This window comes from Phodopus roborovskii, unplaced genomic scaffold (genome assembly GCF_943737965.1).
Source record: "Phodopus roborovskii unplaced genomic scaffold, PHOROB, whole genome shotgun sequence".
Lineage (NCBI taxonomy): Eukaryota > Metazoa > Chordata > Mammalia > Rodentia > Cricetidae > Phodopus > Phodopus roborovskii.
This window is the reverse complement of record NW_026126480.1, coordinates 29,725,284-29,744,467: the sequence shown is the minus strand read 5'-3', so window position 1 is coordinate 29,744,467 and position 19,184 is coordinate 29,725,284. Positions and strand designations below refer to the sequence as shown.

Sequence of the window (19,184 nt, the reverse complement as noted above, 5' to 3'; positions counted from 1 at the left end):
AAAGTCTTTAGTTTCTTTAGTGGCTGCATATACTGGCTTTGCCAATTCAGTAAACCCTGGGATCCATAGGTGGTAGAAGCCAGCCGTTCCCAGAAATTCCCTTAGTTGTCTAGGGGAATTAGATGTTGGGTTTTTCAACACTGTTTCCTTGCGGGCATTTGGAAGCCAGTGCTATCCATCTTTTAAAATAAAGCCCAAGTAAGTTGTCTGTTGTTGGCAGATTTGGGTCTTTTTGGCTGAGGCACAGTACCCCAGCTCCCCCAGAGTCTGCAGGAGGTTCTCAGCCCCAGCAAAGCAGGCTCCCTGATAGGTGGCCCATATCAACAGGTCATCTACATATTGTAGCAAGGGGAGTTTGGGGTCATGTACCCAGAAATCAGAGAGATCTTTGTGTAGGGCCTCTTCAAAGATGGTTGGAGAGTTCTTAAATCCTTGGGGCAATCTGGGCCATGAGTTGTCCACTGATCCCAATTGTCAAGGTCATACCATTCAAAGGTGAAGTACGGTTGACTTTGGGGAGCCAGAGGAAGGCTGAAAAATGCACATTTTAAATCTAAAACAGTATACTGTTTCTGTTTAGGCGTTGGGTAGCTGGGCAGAGCATATGGATTTGGCACCATGAGGTGAATGTCACTGAGCCACCTGTTAACCTCCGGCAGGTCTTGGACTGGCCAACAGTCATTGGTGTGGAGCTTTTTGACTGGCAGGAGGGGTGTATTACAAGGAGACTGGTCAGGTCTCAGGACCCCATGGTTGAGGAAGCATCAGGTGTGGGAGGTTATCCCTCTTTTAGCCTCTAGGCGCATATGGGGTACTGATGGACATTGACAGGCTAGGTTCCTGGTTTCAGTTCTACCAAAATTGTGGGTCAGTGGCCCGACAGCCTCATTCCCCCCACCCCATCCCCGTCTCTGCTGGTATTTGATCAACCACTTGAAGATTGTATGTTCTGGTTCTTGTTGGTGTTGTCTATAGTCTTCTGAGAGGCTAGCAGTCAGAAGAACCCATACTGGGGTACCATCTGCATGCCTGAGCTCAGCCCCTTGTTCTGAAAAAGTGATCTGAGCCCTCATTTTGGAAAGGAGGTCTCATCCCAGATGTGGGTATGGGTACTCTGGTATAACTAGAAAGGAATGGGTTACCTGGCCCATTCCTAGATTTACCAATCTTCAGGTAGTCCATTGGTAAGGTTTAGTGCCTGGAGCCCCTTGTACCCAGTGGTCTTGGTGGTCATGGGGCCCTCAGCTTTTAAGAGGACCGAGTTTTCTACACCTGTGTCTACCATGAGACCAATCTTTTCCCCCTCCACTCCAAAGGTTACTCTGGGCTCAAAGGGGGGGGACTGAGCCCCATCCCCTCTAATCGCTGTCATCCCCCTGAAGGAGAGCTGGGTGGACTTCTGCAGCCTGTGCTCACTGTTTTCTCTTGGGCAAGTCTTTGACCCAATGTTGGCATCCTCCTTACAACAGGTGCATTGTTACCTGTGGTCCCAGTTGCTGCCTGGGTTCCAACCAGAAGGTGGTGTCCCCAGGAGACTTTCCCATACCAGCAGCCAGGACAGTTTCCTTTAATTCTGCCTGATGGCATGCCTGTTGCTGCTCTAGGACTCTAGCTAGACTTTCCTTCCTGTCTCTTTCCTTTTTAAGTTCCTTATCCTCTGTACTTCCTTTTTGTCATAAACCTTTTCCGCCACTGCCACTAAGTCTGAGGTGTTTTCCCCTAATCTTTCTATATTCTGTAACTCTTTTCATATCTGGCGATGCCTGATTAATGAAAGCAGACATCACAGTTGTCTCAGACTCTCCCACCTCAGAATCATATGGGGTGTACCTGCAAAGGCCTCTTGAAGCCTTTCCAGACTCTCCTCTGGTCCCTGTCTGCCATTATAAACCTTAGACATTGGCCAGCTATCGTGGCACAATTCTGAGACCTGCCAACAGAGTCTGGTGATAGACCAGGAGCCTCTCCTTATCTTGTGTGGCATTATAATCCCAATCTGGACAGGTGGGTGGGAAGTTGGCATTAATGACCTCTGGGTCAGTGGATGTGTCTCCTGTCGGTCCTAGAACCAATTTCCAGGAGGCCTCCAGGATCCTGTTCCGTTCCTCGGTGGTGAATAGAACCTTGAGAAGCTTAGTTTAGAGGTCATGTGGCTCATTAACTGTCTATGACTCCAGTTCCAGGGGATATGACAACCTCTCCTGACCCAAGGGCAACAGGTACTCACATGCCACACAGACATACATGCAGGCAAACACTCATACATAAAGTACTAAAAAACAACAAATCCCTAAACATACCAGGCAGAGCTGGGGATATAGTGTTCACTCACTGTGTTTAAGTATGGACGTGAGACCAGTGGAGAAGGGAAAAGGGGAAAAGAAAAAAAATGTTCTGTTTTTTGAGACAGGATTTCTCTGTGTAACAGCCCTGGCTGTCCTAGAACTCACTTTGTAGGCCAGGCTGGCCCCCTCTGGAACTCACAGAGATTCTCCTGCCTCTGCTTCCTGAATGTGCTACCACCACTTGGCAAAAATAATAATTTTGAGTGCTGGGGTTGTATCTCAGTGACAGAGCCATTGCCTAGTATATGCAAGGTCTGAGCTCCATCCCCAGTGCTAGAAAAAAAAGACTTTTTGAAAAGCACATGGTTGAAAATAACACCCCTTTCCTATCAGGGCCACTTGTAATGCCACACAGATCACATATTCAAGACTCTTGTGAACAACCTTTGCTACTGTGCATAGGCAGCAAAGCTTCCCACACTTAGATGCAACTGTAATGTTAACCATTCCCAGGGGTGCTTTTGGTGGGTATCATCATAAGTCAAAATAATGTACTTTCTCATCCTTGCTGGTTCCTATTATATCTATTTCTCAAACTCTGGATCACCTTGCCTCACAGGGCCCTCAGTGCTGGACTCAGGGCTGCACCATCACACCCACCTTCTATGTCCTAAGATCTTTCAGTGTGGATTTCCTGGTGTGATAAACAAGGTACAGCCCCACCCCAACCCTACTTCTCTCTGCATCCTCCACCCCCCACTGGTGACTCTGCCTATCCTTTACGTGCCAGGAAGGAACTTCCTGCCCAGAAGAACTGGCAGTACCTTCCCCAAGTCTAGCATGAGTTCCTGCTGACAAGAGACAGAGGGATAATGGGACTTTGCTGCAGGTGAATGAGAAGAAAGCAAAGACTTGGGCTCCAATGGCCCTCCACCTGACTGTATTTTCACAAAAACAAGACAAATCATACATTCAAAGTTCTGGCTGCATGCCAGGTGCTGCACTAGGCATGTTGACAAGTGTGTGACAATGACAGGAGACACTGTCACCCTCTCCCAACCTGCTCTGCTTCCCTCTAAGAGATGAAAAATTTTACAGAGAAACCTAGATCAGAAGAATTAAGTAACTAGCCCAGTGCGGCTCAGCTAGCCATGGCAAAATCAGGACTTGAACTCAGATCTTTTTGTCTCAAAGGTCTTGTCAGGCCAGATTATAGTCTTCTGATTTTTCATGGTTGGTTTTCCCTGCTGGGGCCTCATCCATGCCACTGGGCCACTGACTCCCAAGTGGTAAGACCTCAGAGTCCCATATGCCAGCTGAAGATGGCCAGCTTCTCTGTAGTTCATTCCTGCGACTTGCACTCTGGTGCGACCAGCCAGGAGTACACCATGTCCTGGGGACACAAAAGCCAGTGCCTAGAGGATGACTAAACATTAAAATCCAAAGGCCCCTTGTGCATGTTGCTCATTGAAGCCTTAATGACAATCTTTTCTGCTTTGTACTCTAAAATGTCTTTTGCTGATTTTAAAACAAAGAACTCTTGCACAATGGCAGGTTTGTGTGAGCAGGGTCCAGGGTGCAGCATTTGCATTTCGGCCCTTGGCCTTCCAAGCAAGTTGCTGTTCCTGCTAGCCAGGAAGCTGATGTCTCTGTCCCGGTGTAAACGTGCTCGGAGCGAGGAAGAGAGAGAGGGAGGAGAGAGAAAGAGGAGGGCGTGGGGTGTGTATGTGTTTATACACAGAGGGCAGAGGTCACTGAGTGTCCCTGTTCTATCATACAACACCTTATTCTTTTGTGATGGGGTCCCTCAATGAGGCTGAAGCAAGGCTGGCAGCCCGCAAGTCCCAGGAATCCTCCTATCATGCCTGGCTACACCCCAGTGTAGGTGCTAGGATCTGAACTCAGTCCTCATGCTTAGCAGAAAACTCTTCCCCACAGAGCACGGTTTCTCTGCCTCTGTGCTATTGACAATGAGCTAGGACAGTTCTTATTTACAGAGACAACATGTCCTGTGGGACATCAAACATGTAGCAGCATCTGTGGTCTCTACTAGTTGTCAGCTGCATTTGAATCAGAACAACTAAAACTGACTCCAGATATTGCCATGAGCCAGGATGGAGTGGAACAGCCTTGGGCCTGAGCCTGTTCCAGTCACATGAGCATCGGGTAGCTGCTGATGCAAATGACCCAGGCTCAGGTTTCACAACTAGGGAGCAGGGCAACTCCTGAGCCAGTAGCTGGTGTCTTCAAGGGTCTGTGCCTGCTTCCTTGCTTTCTTGTCTTCCCATCCTTCTTCCCTCTTCCCCTCCTCATCCTTCTTCCTCCCTCCTTCCTTCCCAGTATTGAGAATGGAGTCCAGGGCAAGCCCTCTAACCCTGAGCTAACACCTAACCCTAAATGTTTCTATCCAGAGTTCATGCTTCCTTGGTCATGTCTCTTCTCTGCCCTTCTACCTCTTTATTTACTTACCTATTCATTTCTGTTGTTGTTTTTGACACAGGGTTTCTCTGTAGACCAGACTAGCCTCAAACTCTGGGATCCAATTGCCTCTGCCTCCAGAGTGCTAAGACTAAAGGTGTGTGTGACCATGCCTGGCTTCTACCTCCTCTACCTGAAGATGATTCAGGACCCATGACTCACCCCTAAGAAGTCCCTTTTGCTGTATAAGGACACACACACTCACATATTCTAAGGGTGGGGATCTGAACATCTTTAGAGGGGTTGTTATTGTTGGGCCTCTGAGTATAATGGGACTTGTTATGTAGGACCTGGGAAGAAGTACCATGCGGGGTGTCGAGGAGAGTGGGGGTGGTCAGCATGGGATAGCAGCTGGTATTTTCCAGCACCAATGGTATACTAGGCATGGTGGGGGAAGGGATTGGTCTCCCTGGGGTAGCTACTCTTCTGTTGTCTGCTGATTTGAAGGCAAGAAAATGACCCAAGAAAGGCCCTCTTGGGAAGATAAGAGTCCAGTGTGATCCTGAAGGGGACAGACAGGTTTGGCCCCTGTGGGTGAGGCAACAAGCAGCAGAGCCTGTGGGTGTGAGGGCAAGGAGAAGGCAAACTCATGAGAAAGGTGGCTGATCTGGACCTGGAAAGTGGGAGACATGCAATCTGATGGAGGAAGCCGGTGTGGACATCTTGGTCCTTACTCTGACAAAAATACCGTTGCTTTTAATAGTTCACTGTTCATCTATGAGTACTCAGTGCATCCTGGAGATCTGGATACTATCGAGTCCCTCACTTGATGCTCTCCATCCCCAACCACACCCCCCAGAAATACAGAGAACAAAGCAAAAAACTGAGTACACCAACCAGGTACTACACAGTGAAGATGCCATAGGGGTAGAGGGTCCAGGCACAGGCCATCACAGCCTGCTCCATTAAGTCTCTTGTTTAGGACAAGATCCACCCCTAACAAAAGAACTCTGCTTCAAAGCCCTGGCCAAAGCATACACAGTATAACCTATCTTGAGCTTTCAATTATGGGTTTGTCTGTGGGTTCTGTTTTTCTTTTGAGACAGGGTCTTTTGTAGCTAGGCTGGTCTCCAGGAGAATGACTTTGAACTTCTGATTTTCTTGCCTCTACCTCCTGAGTTCTGGGATTATAGGCAAGTATCACCATACTTGGTTTTATGAGGGCTAATGGTGGAACCCAGGGCTTTGTACCTGTCTGGCAAGAACTCCATCAACTTGAGTCTATTGCTCCAGACATCATGGACAAGCTGGGTGATGCCTCGAGCAGCCTCAACTGGCTCAGCCTGTGACCTTTTCTCCCAGCATCTCCTGTACCTTGGTGAGACCATGTGATTACATTTAGGCCAATGAAATAAAGCCTAAATAACTGTGCACAGCTTCCAGGCCCACTCAGCTGCTCTTTTTCCACACCCTGGCGAAAGGAGGCTGATGTCACTTCCATGTCAAGGAGGCTAATGTCACTTCCATGTCATTATAGAGCATCTGCTGTGTACCTTCTCTGAGCTTCATGGAGGACACAGAATTCTAGCACAATGGAATCTTCACAACTGCACAGCACACTTACTTGATTCTATCAAACACCTGCCTCAAGCTAGTCTCTTTATGCAATCTATCACCAACTTGTTCCCTGACCAAGTGGTACACACCTCAATCAGATCTGTGGATGTAGCCCCTCCTTCAGTGCTGCCTCCAGCTCCCAGGAGGCAGGCACTATTTGCTTCATTCTACAGGTGAGGAAGCTGAGGGACAGAGAGACTTAGTGACTTAGCTATAAACATTCAGCCAGGAAGCTGGGAAGTTGGATTTGAAACTGATGTTGGTCACATTCAGTGACTTTTAATGTAGTCTTCATTTTCTCAACCAAAAAGCCCAGCAGTAGCTAGCAGCCACCCCTGGGAATTTCTTAGAAATGTAAACTGGGAACCTCACTCCAGACCTACTAAATGAAACTTCAGTGTGGTCCAGCAATCAGAGGCAAGCAAGCCCTGCAGTTGGCAAATGATGTGCCCTGAAGTTAGTTAGAGCCACAGCCCCACACTCCTCCGACTCTAGCCTGTGAAATGCTTCTCCCATCTTTACTGCCATACTGTGCTAGCAACTCACCATCCCCTTCCTGGCTGCAAGAGTTTAGTCAACTACTCTAATTCGTGTGTGTGTGTGTGTGTGTGTGTGTGTGTGTGTGTGTGTGTGTGTGTGTGTGTGTGTAAGCCAGAAGAGAACACTGGATACCCTGGAGATGGTCCCACAGGCCTGGGTGAGCCACCAGATATGTAGTGAGGGTAATCTAGTCCTCATGACTTAACAGCTCTTTTTCCCCCTTCACTTCAAGGGCCAGTGCTCCCCTCCCCCCCCCACAGGCCCTCATCCAATAAGCTTTAAGACACAATCCCGCAATCATCCCAGATGTAGACCCTGTGATAACCTGGGATCATCTTGAGTTCAGCTGATTCTTGCAGCTGCCTCAACGGGACACCCTCCACCTGAAGCCTTCCTTTTTCATCAATCAGTGTGTTACTAGTTGGGTTTCTCCACCCCACCCTGCAGTTTTTCTCCTTCACAATAGGAATTAGAGCAGAGAAGCAGCCAAATGCTGTTGTGCACCTCCAGGTTCCTCCATGCAGCTTCCTGGAGGGAATTAACAGCCTGGTGGATGTCAAGAGTCAAGAACGGTTGGTTCGAGTCTGTCTAGGAAAGGATGAGAGGTTTGAAAATATCCTGTGTGTGGAACAGCGTGGAGGGCCATTCAGGAAAGGCAGAGCTAAGGCGCTCAGACCCTCCAAAGGACTGAATGGGACCCCATTCTTTGGAACAGACAAAGATCCTCAGGGGAAGTGGAAGTTCCCCACCCCACCCCCACGCCCCCGCTCCTGCCTGCCTTCCTCTCTCAGGAACTCTTGCCCCTGCAAAGAAAGGAGAAGAGCAGTAGCTAAGGTTAAGCACAACCTGGACCTTCCCTCTCCTTTCTCCACACAGCTCAAACACCACCTCCTCTGGGAAGTCTTCCCAAAACTTCACTCTTAATCCCCTACACACACAGCCCTTGTCCACCTACTCTACATTCCCTACCTATCCTCTAGGATCTAGAGACCTCTCTGAACATCGGTTTTCTCCTCCGTAAAATCAACTTTCTTAGTTCTGTGGCCCCAAGACAGGGAGTGCCCCATCACGGAGGAACCAGAAATATGTCCCCAGGGAACAGCATCCCCAAGTCAGATCTCACTCCTTCACAACATACGCGATTGGTCACACTCAGGGTGCAACTGGGCAGGTTTCTGAAACCTCCCGGCTAACTCTAGCTTATCTTGGCCGGGGCTTACCCGGGAGGTCCCCGCCCCCGCGCCACCAACTGCATATTAAAGCTCAGCCCCTTGGCGCACATGTCTCCAATGCCTGCCAACACCCCAACTCCCTCCGTCAACAAGGGTGTATACTGCACAGACCTTGAGGTTCCGGGAATTGAGGGCTGCACAGACTCCGGCTAAAGGAACCGGGTGAGGGAATGCCACTTGGGTGCTGCAAGAAGACACGAGATTCGCCTGGACAAAGAGGAGACCCAGGCGGAGGCCCTGCATGCGCTGCCTATTGCAGCCAGAGCGGCACCCATCGCTTGCCATAGTCTTTCATCTCTAACTTTATAGACCCAAACACGGCGCCCCGGGGGAGCTGGCCAACCAAAGAAGCGCCTCAATTACCTTTCGGGGCGCTGCTGCAGCGGGGCGCGCAGGCCCGGCCCCCCACCCACCCTCACACCGCATCGTCACCTACCTCCCGCAGGGGGACAGGCGCGGCAGCCGCTGCCCACGGTGGCAAGGATCCCGAGTAGTTTGCAGAGGCTCGCGGCCAGGAGCTCCAGGGTGCAGACGGCAAGGGATGATCCCTGGGCACGAGCGCAGGCAACAGAGAGCCAGGTTCCTGGAGCCGCAGTGGGACGCGTGGAGACGTCTGAGCTCAGCAGCGGAGAGCCAGCTGGAGCTAGAGATACGGCTGCAGCTGCAAGTGGTGTTGGAACTGGAGCTAAGACCCAAGCTGGGGCGGGACTGACGCATGGGACGCACGCCTGGGCTCACGTGACCGCCTCCGGGTGGCCATCACCTCCCTGCAGCTGCCGCCAGTCTCCTGGCTCCCCCTCCGGTTGAATCCTTCGCGAGTCTGCTATGTGCCTCTCTTGTCTTTCAGAACCAGGACAGGCTCGATGGAAGAGTGTGCCGAGCATACACTAAAATACTTTTCTCAGAAAATCTTTGGGTTTTCTAACTTTTGTTTTGACACTTCACAAGGGGGGGGGGCGGGGAGGATGAAGGAGGGAGAAAAACAAAAAATTTGTTGAAAAATGCCATGATGAATCCAAACTGTAGTGAGCTAATTTGGTTTTTAGTTTTTGTTTTGTTTTGTTTTGTTTTGTTTAGATACTCCTGGCAATGTCAAGTATTTGTGTAATTTTTAATATCTTCATTAGGCTTTCCTGGACTCTCTGGAGAAAAAACAAACCTGTTCTTAACTCGGAGCCTAGGACGTGGCATATAGTAGGTGTTTAATCTGTGGGAACTTGGGCAGGGTGGTGGACGCTTGAAACCTCGAAGGATGACAAATACAAGGCCAGCCTGAACTACATAATAACACCTGTTTCAAAAAAACAACCCATGCAAGGAATGGAAGAAAGGCCTGGGCAGATGTGAAGACTTAAAAACCAGTGGTAACAGCCGTGTACACTTTGATGTCATATCCTTCTGCATACTTTAGAAATACAAATCTAAACAGTTGCACTTTTTGAGCTGTTTGTCCCTCCAGCTACATGCCAGCTCTAAGATAGCAGGTGCCACTAGCCCTGTTGTACCACCGTGGGACCGAGGCCTAGGGACAGTGTGTCTTGCACAGGCACCCAGCCAGGGAAGGTGGTCTGTGACCCTAAACTCAAATGGGAATAGGCAAACTGACAGGAGATGCACCACGACATCTATTCTACCTCGGGCATATGTGACTTGGGTCTTAAGATTAGAGACCTAAAGACGGGAACCACCTTGGGGTTCTACCAGCAAAAAACACCAGGAATGTCCTCTTCACCTTGAACCTTCTGAACCATGAATCAAAGTACACCTTTTAAAAAATTACTCATTTTGCTGGGCAGCACATGGGAGGCTCAGGCAGTCGGACTTCTTGAGTTTGAGGCCAGCCTACTCTACATAGGGAGTTCCAGGACAGACAGGGCCACACAGAGAAACCCTGACTGGAATAAACAAAACACCTAAACAAAACAACAAATTACTTATTTTATGTGTGTGTTTTGTCTGCATGTGTGTCTAAGAATATCTGACCCCCCCCCCCAGAATTGGAGTTACAGACAGCTGTGAGCTGCCATGTGGGTGCTGGGAATCAAACCCAGGTCCTCTGGAAGGAAGCACAGTCAGTATTCTAAACAGTTAAGCCATCTTTCCAGCCACCACACACACACACACACACACACACACACACACACACACACACACACACACAGAGCACACATTTTTTGTTTGAGACACAATGGCTTCTTCCTCTTCCTGTTTCTGCCTGCTGAGTTGCCATCCTGATATACCTTCTGTCTTTGTAGACCACCCAGTCTGTGCTTCATCTGGAAAGAGACCAAGAGATGCCCTGAGGGTCATTTTCTTAATGATTGATTTGGATGGGCCCAGTTCCCTGTGGGCAGTGCTACCCCTGGGCAGGTGGTCCTGGTGCTGTAAGAAAGCAGGCTGGGCAAGCCTGGCACAGCAAGCCAGTAAGCAATGTTCCTCTGTGGCTTCTGCCTCAGTTCCTGCCTCCAGTTCCTGTCCTGGCTTCCCTTCATGATGGACTGTGTGCTGTAAGCTGAAATAAACCCTTTTATCACCACAACAAAAGCCTCACTAGGTTAGCCTGTGGTATTGTGTTACTGGTAACAGAAAGGGATCTAACACACAGGCACTAATACTCCTTATAATTCTCATCACAACCTCCTTATTGTATTCCACTTTGTACATAGAACACTGAGACTGTGAATGTGACTTTTCCAGGCTTACACAGCCAGTAAGCGATAGAGGCAAGATCTGGCCCGGACCTGGATGTATCCAGACCCTTCTGCCCTGTAAGCCTATGCTCTTCGGTGTTTGAGAGCAGGGGAAGTCAGCCTTTCAGATCTGAACACTGCTGTCAGCATGAATAGTCCCTGCAAAAAGTTGGCCTCTTCCCTTCCTTCTTTCTTCCTCACTTCCTTCTTTTGAGATGGGGGTCTCTCTCTACATAACCCTGACTTTCCTGGAACTCACTGTGTGGACCAGACTGCCCTCTGCCTCCCCAATGGTAAGACTAAAGGCACAGCACAGGGCAAGTTTCTTGATTAAGACCCCATGTTGCTACATGAACTCAGAGAGGTGAATGCTGCCTAGAGTTGCCCAACATGACAGCTCACAGGACTTTTTCCACAGTCTGGCTGCCTGTCTGAAAGATCCTCTATGAATCCAGGTTCAGTTTCCCAGCACCCACATGGTGGCTGACAACTGTACCCCCAGTCCCAGAGGACCTGACATCCTCTGCTGGTACCAGGCATTCACTGTGGTACAGACATACATGCAGACAAGACATATATATATATTTAAAAACAAAAAGTTTAAAAATGGTGTCTCACTATGTAGAAAATACCCAAACACATAAAATAAACAATAGAAAAAAAAAAAAAAAGGCTGAAATAGGAGGATTGTTAGTTCAAGACCAGCCTGGTTTTAAACTTTTTTTTTTTTTTTTTTTAAAGATAGTCACTTTATGAGTGTTTTGCTTGTATGTACCACATGCATACCTATTGTCCGTGGAGAGCAGATGATGGTGTTGGGTCTCTTGGACCTGGAGTTTTTGATAGTTGTGAACTAACATGTGGGCGCTAGGGACTGAACCTGGGTCCTCTGCAAGCGCTACAAGTGCTCTTAACAGCCAGGCCAGCTCTCCAGCCCTGAGACAGTTTTTGTTGATGTTGTTATTGTTGTTTGTTTTGTTTTTCAAGACAGAGTTTCTCTGTAACAGCCTTAACTGTCCTGGAACTCACTCTATAGACCAGGCTGGCCTCAAACTCAGAGATCCACCTGCCTCTGCCTCCCAAGTGCTGGGATTACAGGTGCACTCCACCACCGCCGGGCCTAAAATAGTTTTTATAAAAAGACTTTCAGAGTCCATGAAATGATTCTTCTTCTGTCTGAGGGTGTCCTTGGGATGGGGCTTCTAGCTCTATTTGTCAAATATTTGAATAGGAAAAGATTTGGAAGAATCCAGGTCATTTTTGTTGTTATTATTGTTGTTTGCTTGTGTTGGTAGACCTCACTGGTAAAGGAAGACTTCCTTCCCCTTTTAACTTTACACATAGGATTGGGCATTTTAAAAACTTGGGCACACTTGCAGTACAATTCAAACTTAGATGGAAACCAGCTTCCTTTCTATGGAAGAGGAGGCAGAGAACGGGGTGGGGAAATGAGCAATGACTTTATTTGTGCTTTTCTTTCTTTGCTCCAGTTTCACTAAGGAACACTGGTTACTTTTACAACAGTTATTTTTAAACGTCACTTAGAAACAGAGACTCCCACAAAACTAAACAGCGCCTGGTTGCTCTGGCTTCTGTGGCTTCCCCACCCTTCCCTGGCTGTGGCTGCCTTTGCATTTGATCTGCCCTTACTGTGTCACCCAAGGCATAAATCACCACAAAAGCATGGTCAGCAGGCCCTGGAGAGGCCAGCTGGGAGACAACAATGCTCCAGAGAGGCTGGGTGGGAACAAACAGAAGTCTTTGCCTCTCAGGGTTTGGAGTTGAAGGCAAGCAGGTCCTGAACACCTTAAGAAAGCAGCTGTATCCCTCCCCAAGGCCTACTTTTGTATGATGCAACCTAATAGGTGTAGAATAAATTCTTGACTTGAGCTAAATTATGGCTCTGATGGGAGGTGTCAAACCTTACTCCTTACATGTCTCTCTCTCTCTCTCTCTCTCTCTCTCTCTCTCTCTTTCTCTCTCTGTGTGTGTGTGTGTAAATATGCTCTGAGTTATTTTGGGGAGATAGCCTACATAAAGAGAACTCTGTGCTTTCCTGTGACTACATAAGAGGGTGATCTTCCAGAAGGACAGGCCAGGGCCTGGCCATGTCCAGACAGTAATTTAATTCTGTTAGCTCTTAGAATGGGCAGCTTGGGGCAGAAATGTTTGCTTCTGTCTTTGAACTCAAATGGTGATTGAGGTCAGATGGATTGGCCTTCACCAAGAATAAAGATCCAGGGCTTAGTGGTAAATTGTGCATTTAACCTGTAGGAGACCCTGGATTTGATCTTCAGGATACACACATACACATACGACACTTTTAAAAAAGCAACTCCTCCCCAAGCCCCCAAAACAAATGAACAAAGCAAACAAACAAAAACCACTAGGCATGGTGGCACTCACCTTTAATCTCAGCACTTGGGAGACAAAGGCAGGTGGATCTCTGTGAGTTCCAGGCCAACCTAGTCTACAAATCCAATTCTAGAACAGCCAGGGCTACACAGAGAAACCCCATCTCAAAAAACATAAAGCAAAACACTCTTTTCTCAATCAATATTCTTTTGGTCAACACTGCCCTCAGCCCTGAAGATATGACGATGGACAACTAAAAACTACTGCTTGTTTTCCTGGAGTTGACATCTTACCAGTGTCCAAATGAGGCCTATAAACACCTTCCTGAGCATCGAGTAGAGAAGGTATACATAGAATCCCATAGAACTACGGTGGGGATCTTGAGGTACAGTTGGCAAAGGATGGCTCAGATCCCTGGGATGGGAATTCCTCTCAGTGTTTGCCATGTGTTGCCACAGTTCTTTAAAAACATCTTCAGGGAGGCTGAAGAGATGATCAGTAGTTAAGAGCACATACTGTTCTTGCAGAGAACCAGGTGTTATGAATAAAAGCGAGAGGGGGACCTTGGAGATTCCATGGCGGGTGAGGGACAAACATGCCAGGCAGACAAAATTTAACTGAGAAGTTTTATTAGAAAGGGGAGGGAAAGGGGAACAAAGGAGAAAAGAGGTAAAGAGACACAGAGACAGACAGAGAAAGGAAAGAAGAGAGAGACAGGAAAAGCCCTGTTTGCCCCAAGGGAACAGTGGGAAAGAGAGAGGGAAGAGAGGGGAGCTGGAAAGAGAGCTTAAGTAAGCAGGATCTTTCTTTTAAATGGGTCCTTTGCACCTACCTATAGACTAGTAGGCTAACCAGGGTTCTGCTTGAGTGCATTCTGCCAGGTAGCAGGACCAGGCCAACATAATGCCTGAATCCTTACAGCAAGAGTTACTACGTTGTATTAGTTTAACAAATCCTTCAAATTAAGCAGCTCAAATCATTCTGGAGGACAGAATTCTGAAAATCAAGGAGTCAGACACCTCTTCTTCCTCTTTGCAGGCTCCAGGTTCTCAGGGGCTGGGGATATGGCTCAATAGATAGAGGTGCTTGCTGCTAAGTCTGACAACCTAAGGTAGGTCCCTGGAACCCACAAGGTAGAAGGAAACAGCAAGTCCTCCAAGCTGTCCTTTGTTCTCTACATGAGCACAGGTGTACACCTTTCCCCAGTGGGTAAATATACAACGCTTAGAAAACGCTACCTGTATTCTTTGATGTGTCTTAAGCTCTCTGCCCCCCATCTCCATTCTCTTATCTTCTGTGGTTCCTTACATCTCTTTTCAGGGCCGTTTGGATAATCTAGGCTAGTCTCCCCACCCTTTTTTTTTTTTTTTTTTTTTTTTTTTTTTTTTTTTTTTCTTTTTGAGACAGGGTCTCTGAAAAGTCATGCAGCCTCTAATTAAGGATTCCACCAACGATGACCTTGAGCCCCTGATCCTATTGCCCCAACCCATGTGGAGGGTTACAGGTAGGTGAACCTACACATCTGAATCTACTCTCCCATTCATGAAGTTCTGTAATTCAATAATAGCTGGGGGGAAAAAAAACCCTTTGCCCCATATGGCAACATTCAACGCTGGGGATTTGGGTGTGAACGCCCCTCTCCAGTTGATGATGCGTGGTGTGGGAGGTGTTACTTAGCATATCCATTCACCTTCCTTTATGGTAGTTTGTTAGCTATCTTCCCTAATCATTGCAAGGAAATGGATGGTGCTATTTAAGTATAAAATTAGCAAAAAGTAAACTTGGAGAATTTAAACTGCTGAAAAATAAATAGCAAATTTAGGGATATCAGAAGAGATGAAAAATTTAAACTACGTTTTGTTTTAAAGATTTCAAATCGATCTTCAAAATTCTAAATGGTAGTAAACGAAGGTTTGCTAGAAGGTCCTCTTTAGTTACTTTGTTTTCCTAAAAACAACAGAAATATTCTGCATCCAAGTGGGGCTTGAGAGACGGAGAACGCTAGCTTGGCTCAAATGATCAGGTCTCTTCCCAACTCTGTGATAAGAACGAAGGACTCCACATAAACACAGCCTGACAACGCGGTGCTGGACACCGAGAGGCCAAAAAGGAGTGTCTGAGGCCGCAGGATGAGTTAGGCGCAAACCAGGTTCCCCCGCGACCGCCCTGCCCAGTCGAGCCGGCGACTCGGCAGCGCAGCACTGCCCCCAGGTGGCCACAGACAACAACACGTCCATGGAAAAATGCAAAACTCAAATTATCCCACGCTACTATCAAGTGTTCATGGTTGACACGCAGGGACTGTCCTTTCATTTTTAGTGGCGCGTTCCTGCTTGGTGCAGGTGCCAGAAACCAGAACATAGGGAAACCAATGGCGGATGTTACTGTGTGCAGAGAGGTTGAGCTCGCATTAGGCTCAGAAACAGTCAGGGGCGGGGCTTGCAAAATGCAATGCACCGCGTCATCGTACTGATATACTCTGAATGGCCGAGACAAGAAGTGGGAGGTAGCGTGGCCGAGTGGTCTAAGGCGCTGGATTTAGGCTCCAGTCATTTCGATGGCGTGGGTTCGAATCCCACCGCTGCCACACCCTAATGCTTTTAATTTTTCCACTTGTAGGCTCTTGGTTCTGTACTCCCTGCTTCTTTCCTTCTAAAGTTCGTTTTTAAAAACATAAGAAAATACACAGTACGACGGAAGCAGTCTCTCTAGCCACATACGCAAACCTTTCTTGACCAATTTTCTTCTCTAAAAACCAAAACACAAAACAAAACCCTCCCCCCACCCCCTTTCAAGGCAGTGAGTCTAGAACACCTTGCATATCCCCAACAAGGTGTCTGGGTCTTAATTCACACCTCAAGGGTCTCTGCTAAGAACAAAGATGGGAGGATGACTTGAGTTAGAAAGGGTCCCTTTCCGGGGCTGGCTGACACCCATCAACCTCTGTTGGTGGAAGGATGTCAGGTGACTACGGAGGGCTGGGTTGCTGGGGTGGAGTCCCACGTAGGAATGCCAATCTTGAGGTCTCAGCTTTATTCATTCTCCATGTATGTAGATGTGGTTTAGTGGCCCCTCACTGCTTTATTTGTCCAATAACTATTTATGAAAGTCCTTCTTTGGGCCAGAAACCCAGCTCACGGTGAGGTTTCAGGGTAAACATGACAGGTATCAGAGACACCATCATTTAGTTACACAGGAGTCGTGCCCTGCGCTGCAGTGTCCTTACCTGGCCCTGGGGACAAAGAGGTGACATTTATCTGAACCTGAAATTGGACACGGAAGGTGGGAGAAAGATTTCTAGAAAAAAGGGAAACCCCAGAGGCCAGAAAGAGCCTGGAGAGCTGCCTGTACTGTGAAGACAGTCAGGGGTCACTGTGTGAAAGAGTGGTTGGAGGGCAGGAGATGGATGCCGCTGGAGAGGTGGGCACATGAATGAACGCTATACAGGCTTTGAACTCAGAGGGCAATGGGAAACCATGAACAGTTTTCAGTTTGGGATTCATTCAGTCCTGTCACAAAAAGGACAGTGGTTTGTAGCACAGTGGTGGTGGCAGTTAGAATTGAAGGGGTGGGAAAGAGACATTTTGGAAGTCGATATCACAACACTCACTGATGAAAATGCTTTGAAGAAGAGAAACGTGTCAAAGGTGATGGCCAGGCTTGGGTTTGAGCCAACAAGAGGAAGAGGAAGAAGAATAGGAGAATGGGCTGGCAGTGCCTGGCCTCTGGCAGGATGGACAAAGAGCAGGTGTTGGGGAAAGATGGCAAGGTCAGTACAGTTCATTCAGAGTCTAAAATGCTGCTGAACAAGAGGTCAGGTGTGCAGGTGGACACAGAGTCTGCAGTCAAGGGCACACTCAGAGCAGATGGGGACTGAGGTGATGGGAAGGGATGGAGTTGCCCAGGAAGAGCACAGAGGAAGAAGAGGGGCTGGGACAAAGTTCTGGGGACACAATCTTAAAATGGGGGTGGGGGAGGGGCCAGAGAAAAGCACCTGTGAGGGAGCCAGACAAAAAACACAGTGTGGTGTTGGAGACCAAAGGGGATTTGAAAAGGGGGCAGGGAGCCATGAATCCTGCTAAGAGGCTTGGCAAGATCATATGCCCAATAGGCAGCTCAGCTTGTGTCTAGGGCTGATAATTTGACTTTGAGTTTAGGATCCCACAAAGCAGCAGGTGAGAATTCCTGAGTTCTCTTCTGACCTGCATTTATGCATACACACAGGCACACACAGAATAATAGAAAACCCATTGGGCATATGACTCCTCTAATGCCGTTAAAGAAGCCAGCCCTTCCTAGGAGAGTCTCATAGGGGCTGGTTATTTGGGGCAGCATCTAGATCCTCTGAGAGTTTAATTTGTGTGTTGGGTGGGTGCCACATCCCTTTCACCAGGTAAAGAGAAGAAGGAAGAATTCTTGGGATAGAGATCCATGTCGCCCCATGCTCAGGTTTTGGTCTTCAGAGCCTTGGGAAGGGGAGGATATGGAGAAACCCAGAATACAAGTAACTGATTCTTTTCTAGGCAATAATGTATACATGGAAGTCTGCTTCTCCTGCTCTAAGAACATATCTGCAGGAAGGGAAGGTAGAAAGAGTTTAGAGAAAAAGACGTGTACTTAGACAATGCAAATAAATACAGAGAAGGAAGGAGGTCCAGTTGCTAGTTGAGATGGTTAGTATTAGTATTGACTATCAATGTGAGGGGACTTAGAATCACTCAGAAACCAACTGGCAGGCACAGCTGTGGGGATTAATTAGATTAAGTTAGGTTAGGTTAGCCTCTGAACATGCCAAGATGGATTACCTGATGGAGTATCTCAGTGGGGTTGAGGTGGGAATCCCCACTCCAACAGTGGGCAGCACCACTCCTGGGCTTAGGGAGGCAAATCATCTTTCTCGTTCCTCACTGCAGATACAGTATGGCCAGCTGCTTCAAGTTCCTGACACTGACTTTCCCAACCCTTGACCTGTGAGCCAGAATAAATCCTTCCTTAAGTTGCTGTCAGGGTATTTCACCATAGCAACAGGAAGAACAAGTATGAAGGCCACCTCAGATGGCCTGAGATTTGTAGGGAGGTAGAACCCAGAGTTCAACCCCAAATCTGGAACAGTCAGGCTGCAATTGACATAACCATGTGTCATGTTTCCCATTGGGCCTTGGGAAATTCAGATACAACACAGTAACCCTTACCTTCTGATGCTTCAAATTAGTCATGGCCTCATCTTTAAATAGACTGTGACAAATTCTTACTGTAGGAGTGACTCTAATAGTGAAATAAGGCCATACAAATGCAAGTTCCTGCAGGTGTGGCCACTAAACAGAAATGATTACTATTGACTTTTTAAAAAATGTACCAGACAGGGACACACTGTGAGGGATACCACCTATAAAGGTTGTCTAGTATCTTCTCTTCCTTCCACTACAGGCTGGCAGTTACTTTGCTCTCTATTGGGCCTTAAACTCTTAAACTCTTAAAGCTGATAGGGGATACCACTACCCACCAAGAAATACAAATGATTGGAAACCTATTCCCCATGCTGGGTTGGTAGGGGAGGAGCTTGGTCCTGCCTCAACTTGATGTGCCAAGTTTTGTTGGCACCCATGGGAGGCCTGCCCCTTTCTGAATACAGCCTGAGGAGGAGAGGATGGAGGGAGGGGCAGAGGGGAGGGGGGAGGGAACAGGAGGAGAGGAGGGAGGGGAAACAGGTTGGAATGTAAAATAAATGAAATTTTTAATTAATAAATTAAAGAAAAAATACAAAATCATAATATATGGAGGCTGGGGAGGTGGCTCAGTAGGTAAGGTGCTTGCTACACAAGGATGAAGACTTGAACTTACTTGCAGCACCCACACAAAATGCTGGGTGGGGTGGCATATGCCTGCAATCCCAGCACTGGGAAGCAAGAGACAGGGAGGATCCCTAGGGTTTCTTGGCCAGCCTAGCCACTCCAAGCTCCAAACCAGGGAAAGAGACGCTGTCTGCAAAAATTAAGTAGACAGCCTCAGAAACCACAAACTCTGATTCCATACACAGGTAAACACAC

General features: G+C 47.8%; 1 protein-coding gene and 1 non-coding gene across 2 annotated transcripts in view; one reads left to right on the top strand and one right to left on the bottom strand.

Annotated features, from left to right (window-relative positions):
* The window catches only part of Eef2k (eukaryotic elongation factor 2 kinase), a 58,296-nt gene extending 49,608 nt beyond the window's left edge, over positions 1-8,688 (bottom strand). Inside the window, exon 1 of the mRNA XM_051192835.1 lies at positions 8,529-8,688. The gene's annotated coding sequence lies outside the window, so the exon portion shown is untranslated. The remainder of the gene's footprint in view (positions 1-8,528) is intronic.
* Positions 8,689-15,642: 6,954 nt separating this feature from the next.
* Trnal-uag (transfer RNA leucine (anticodon UAG)) lies at positions 15,643-15,724 on the top strand. The gene has a single exon. It is a non-coding gene; the product is annotated as a tRNA-Leu (tRNA).
* Positions 15,725-19,184: the final 3,460 nt, after the last annotated feature.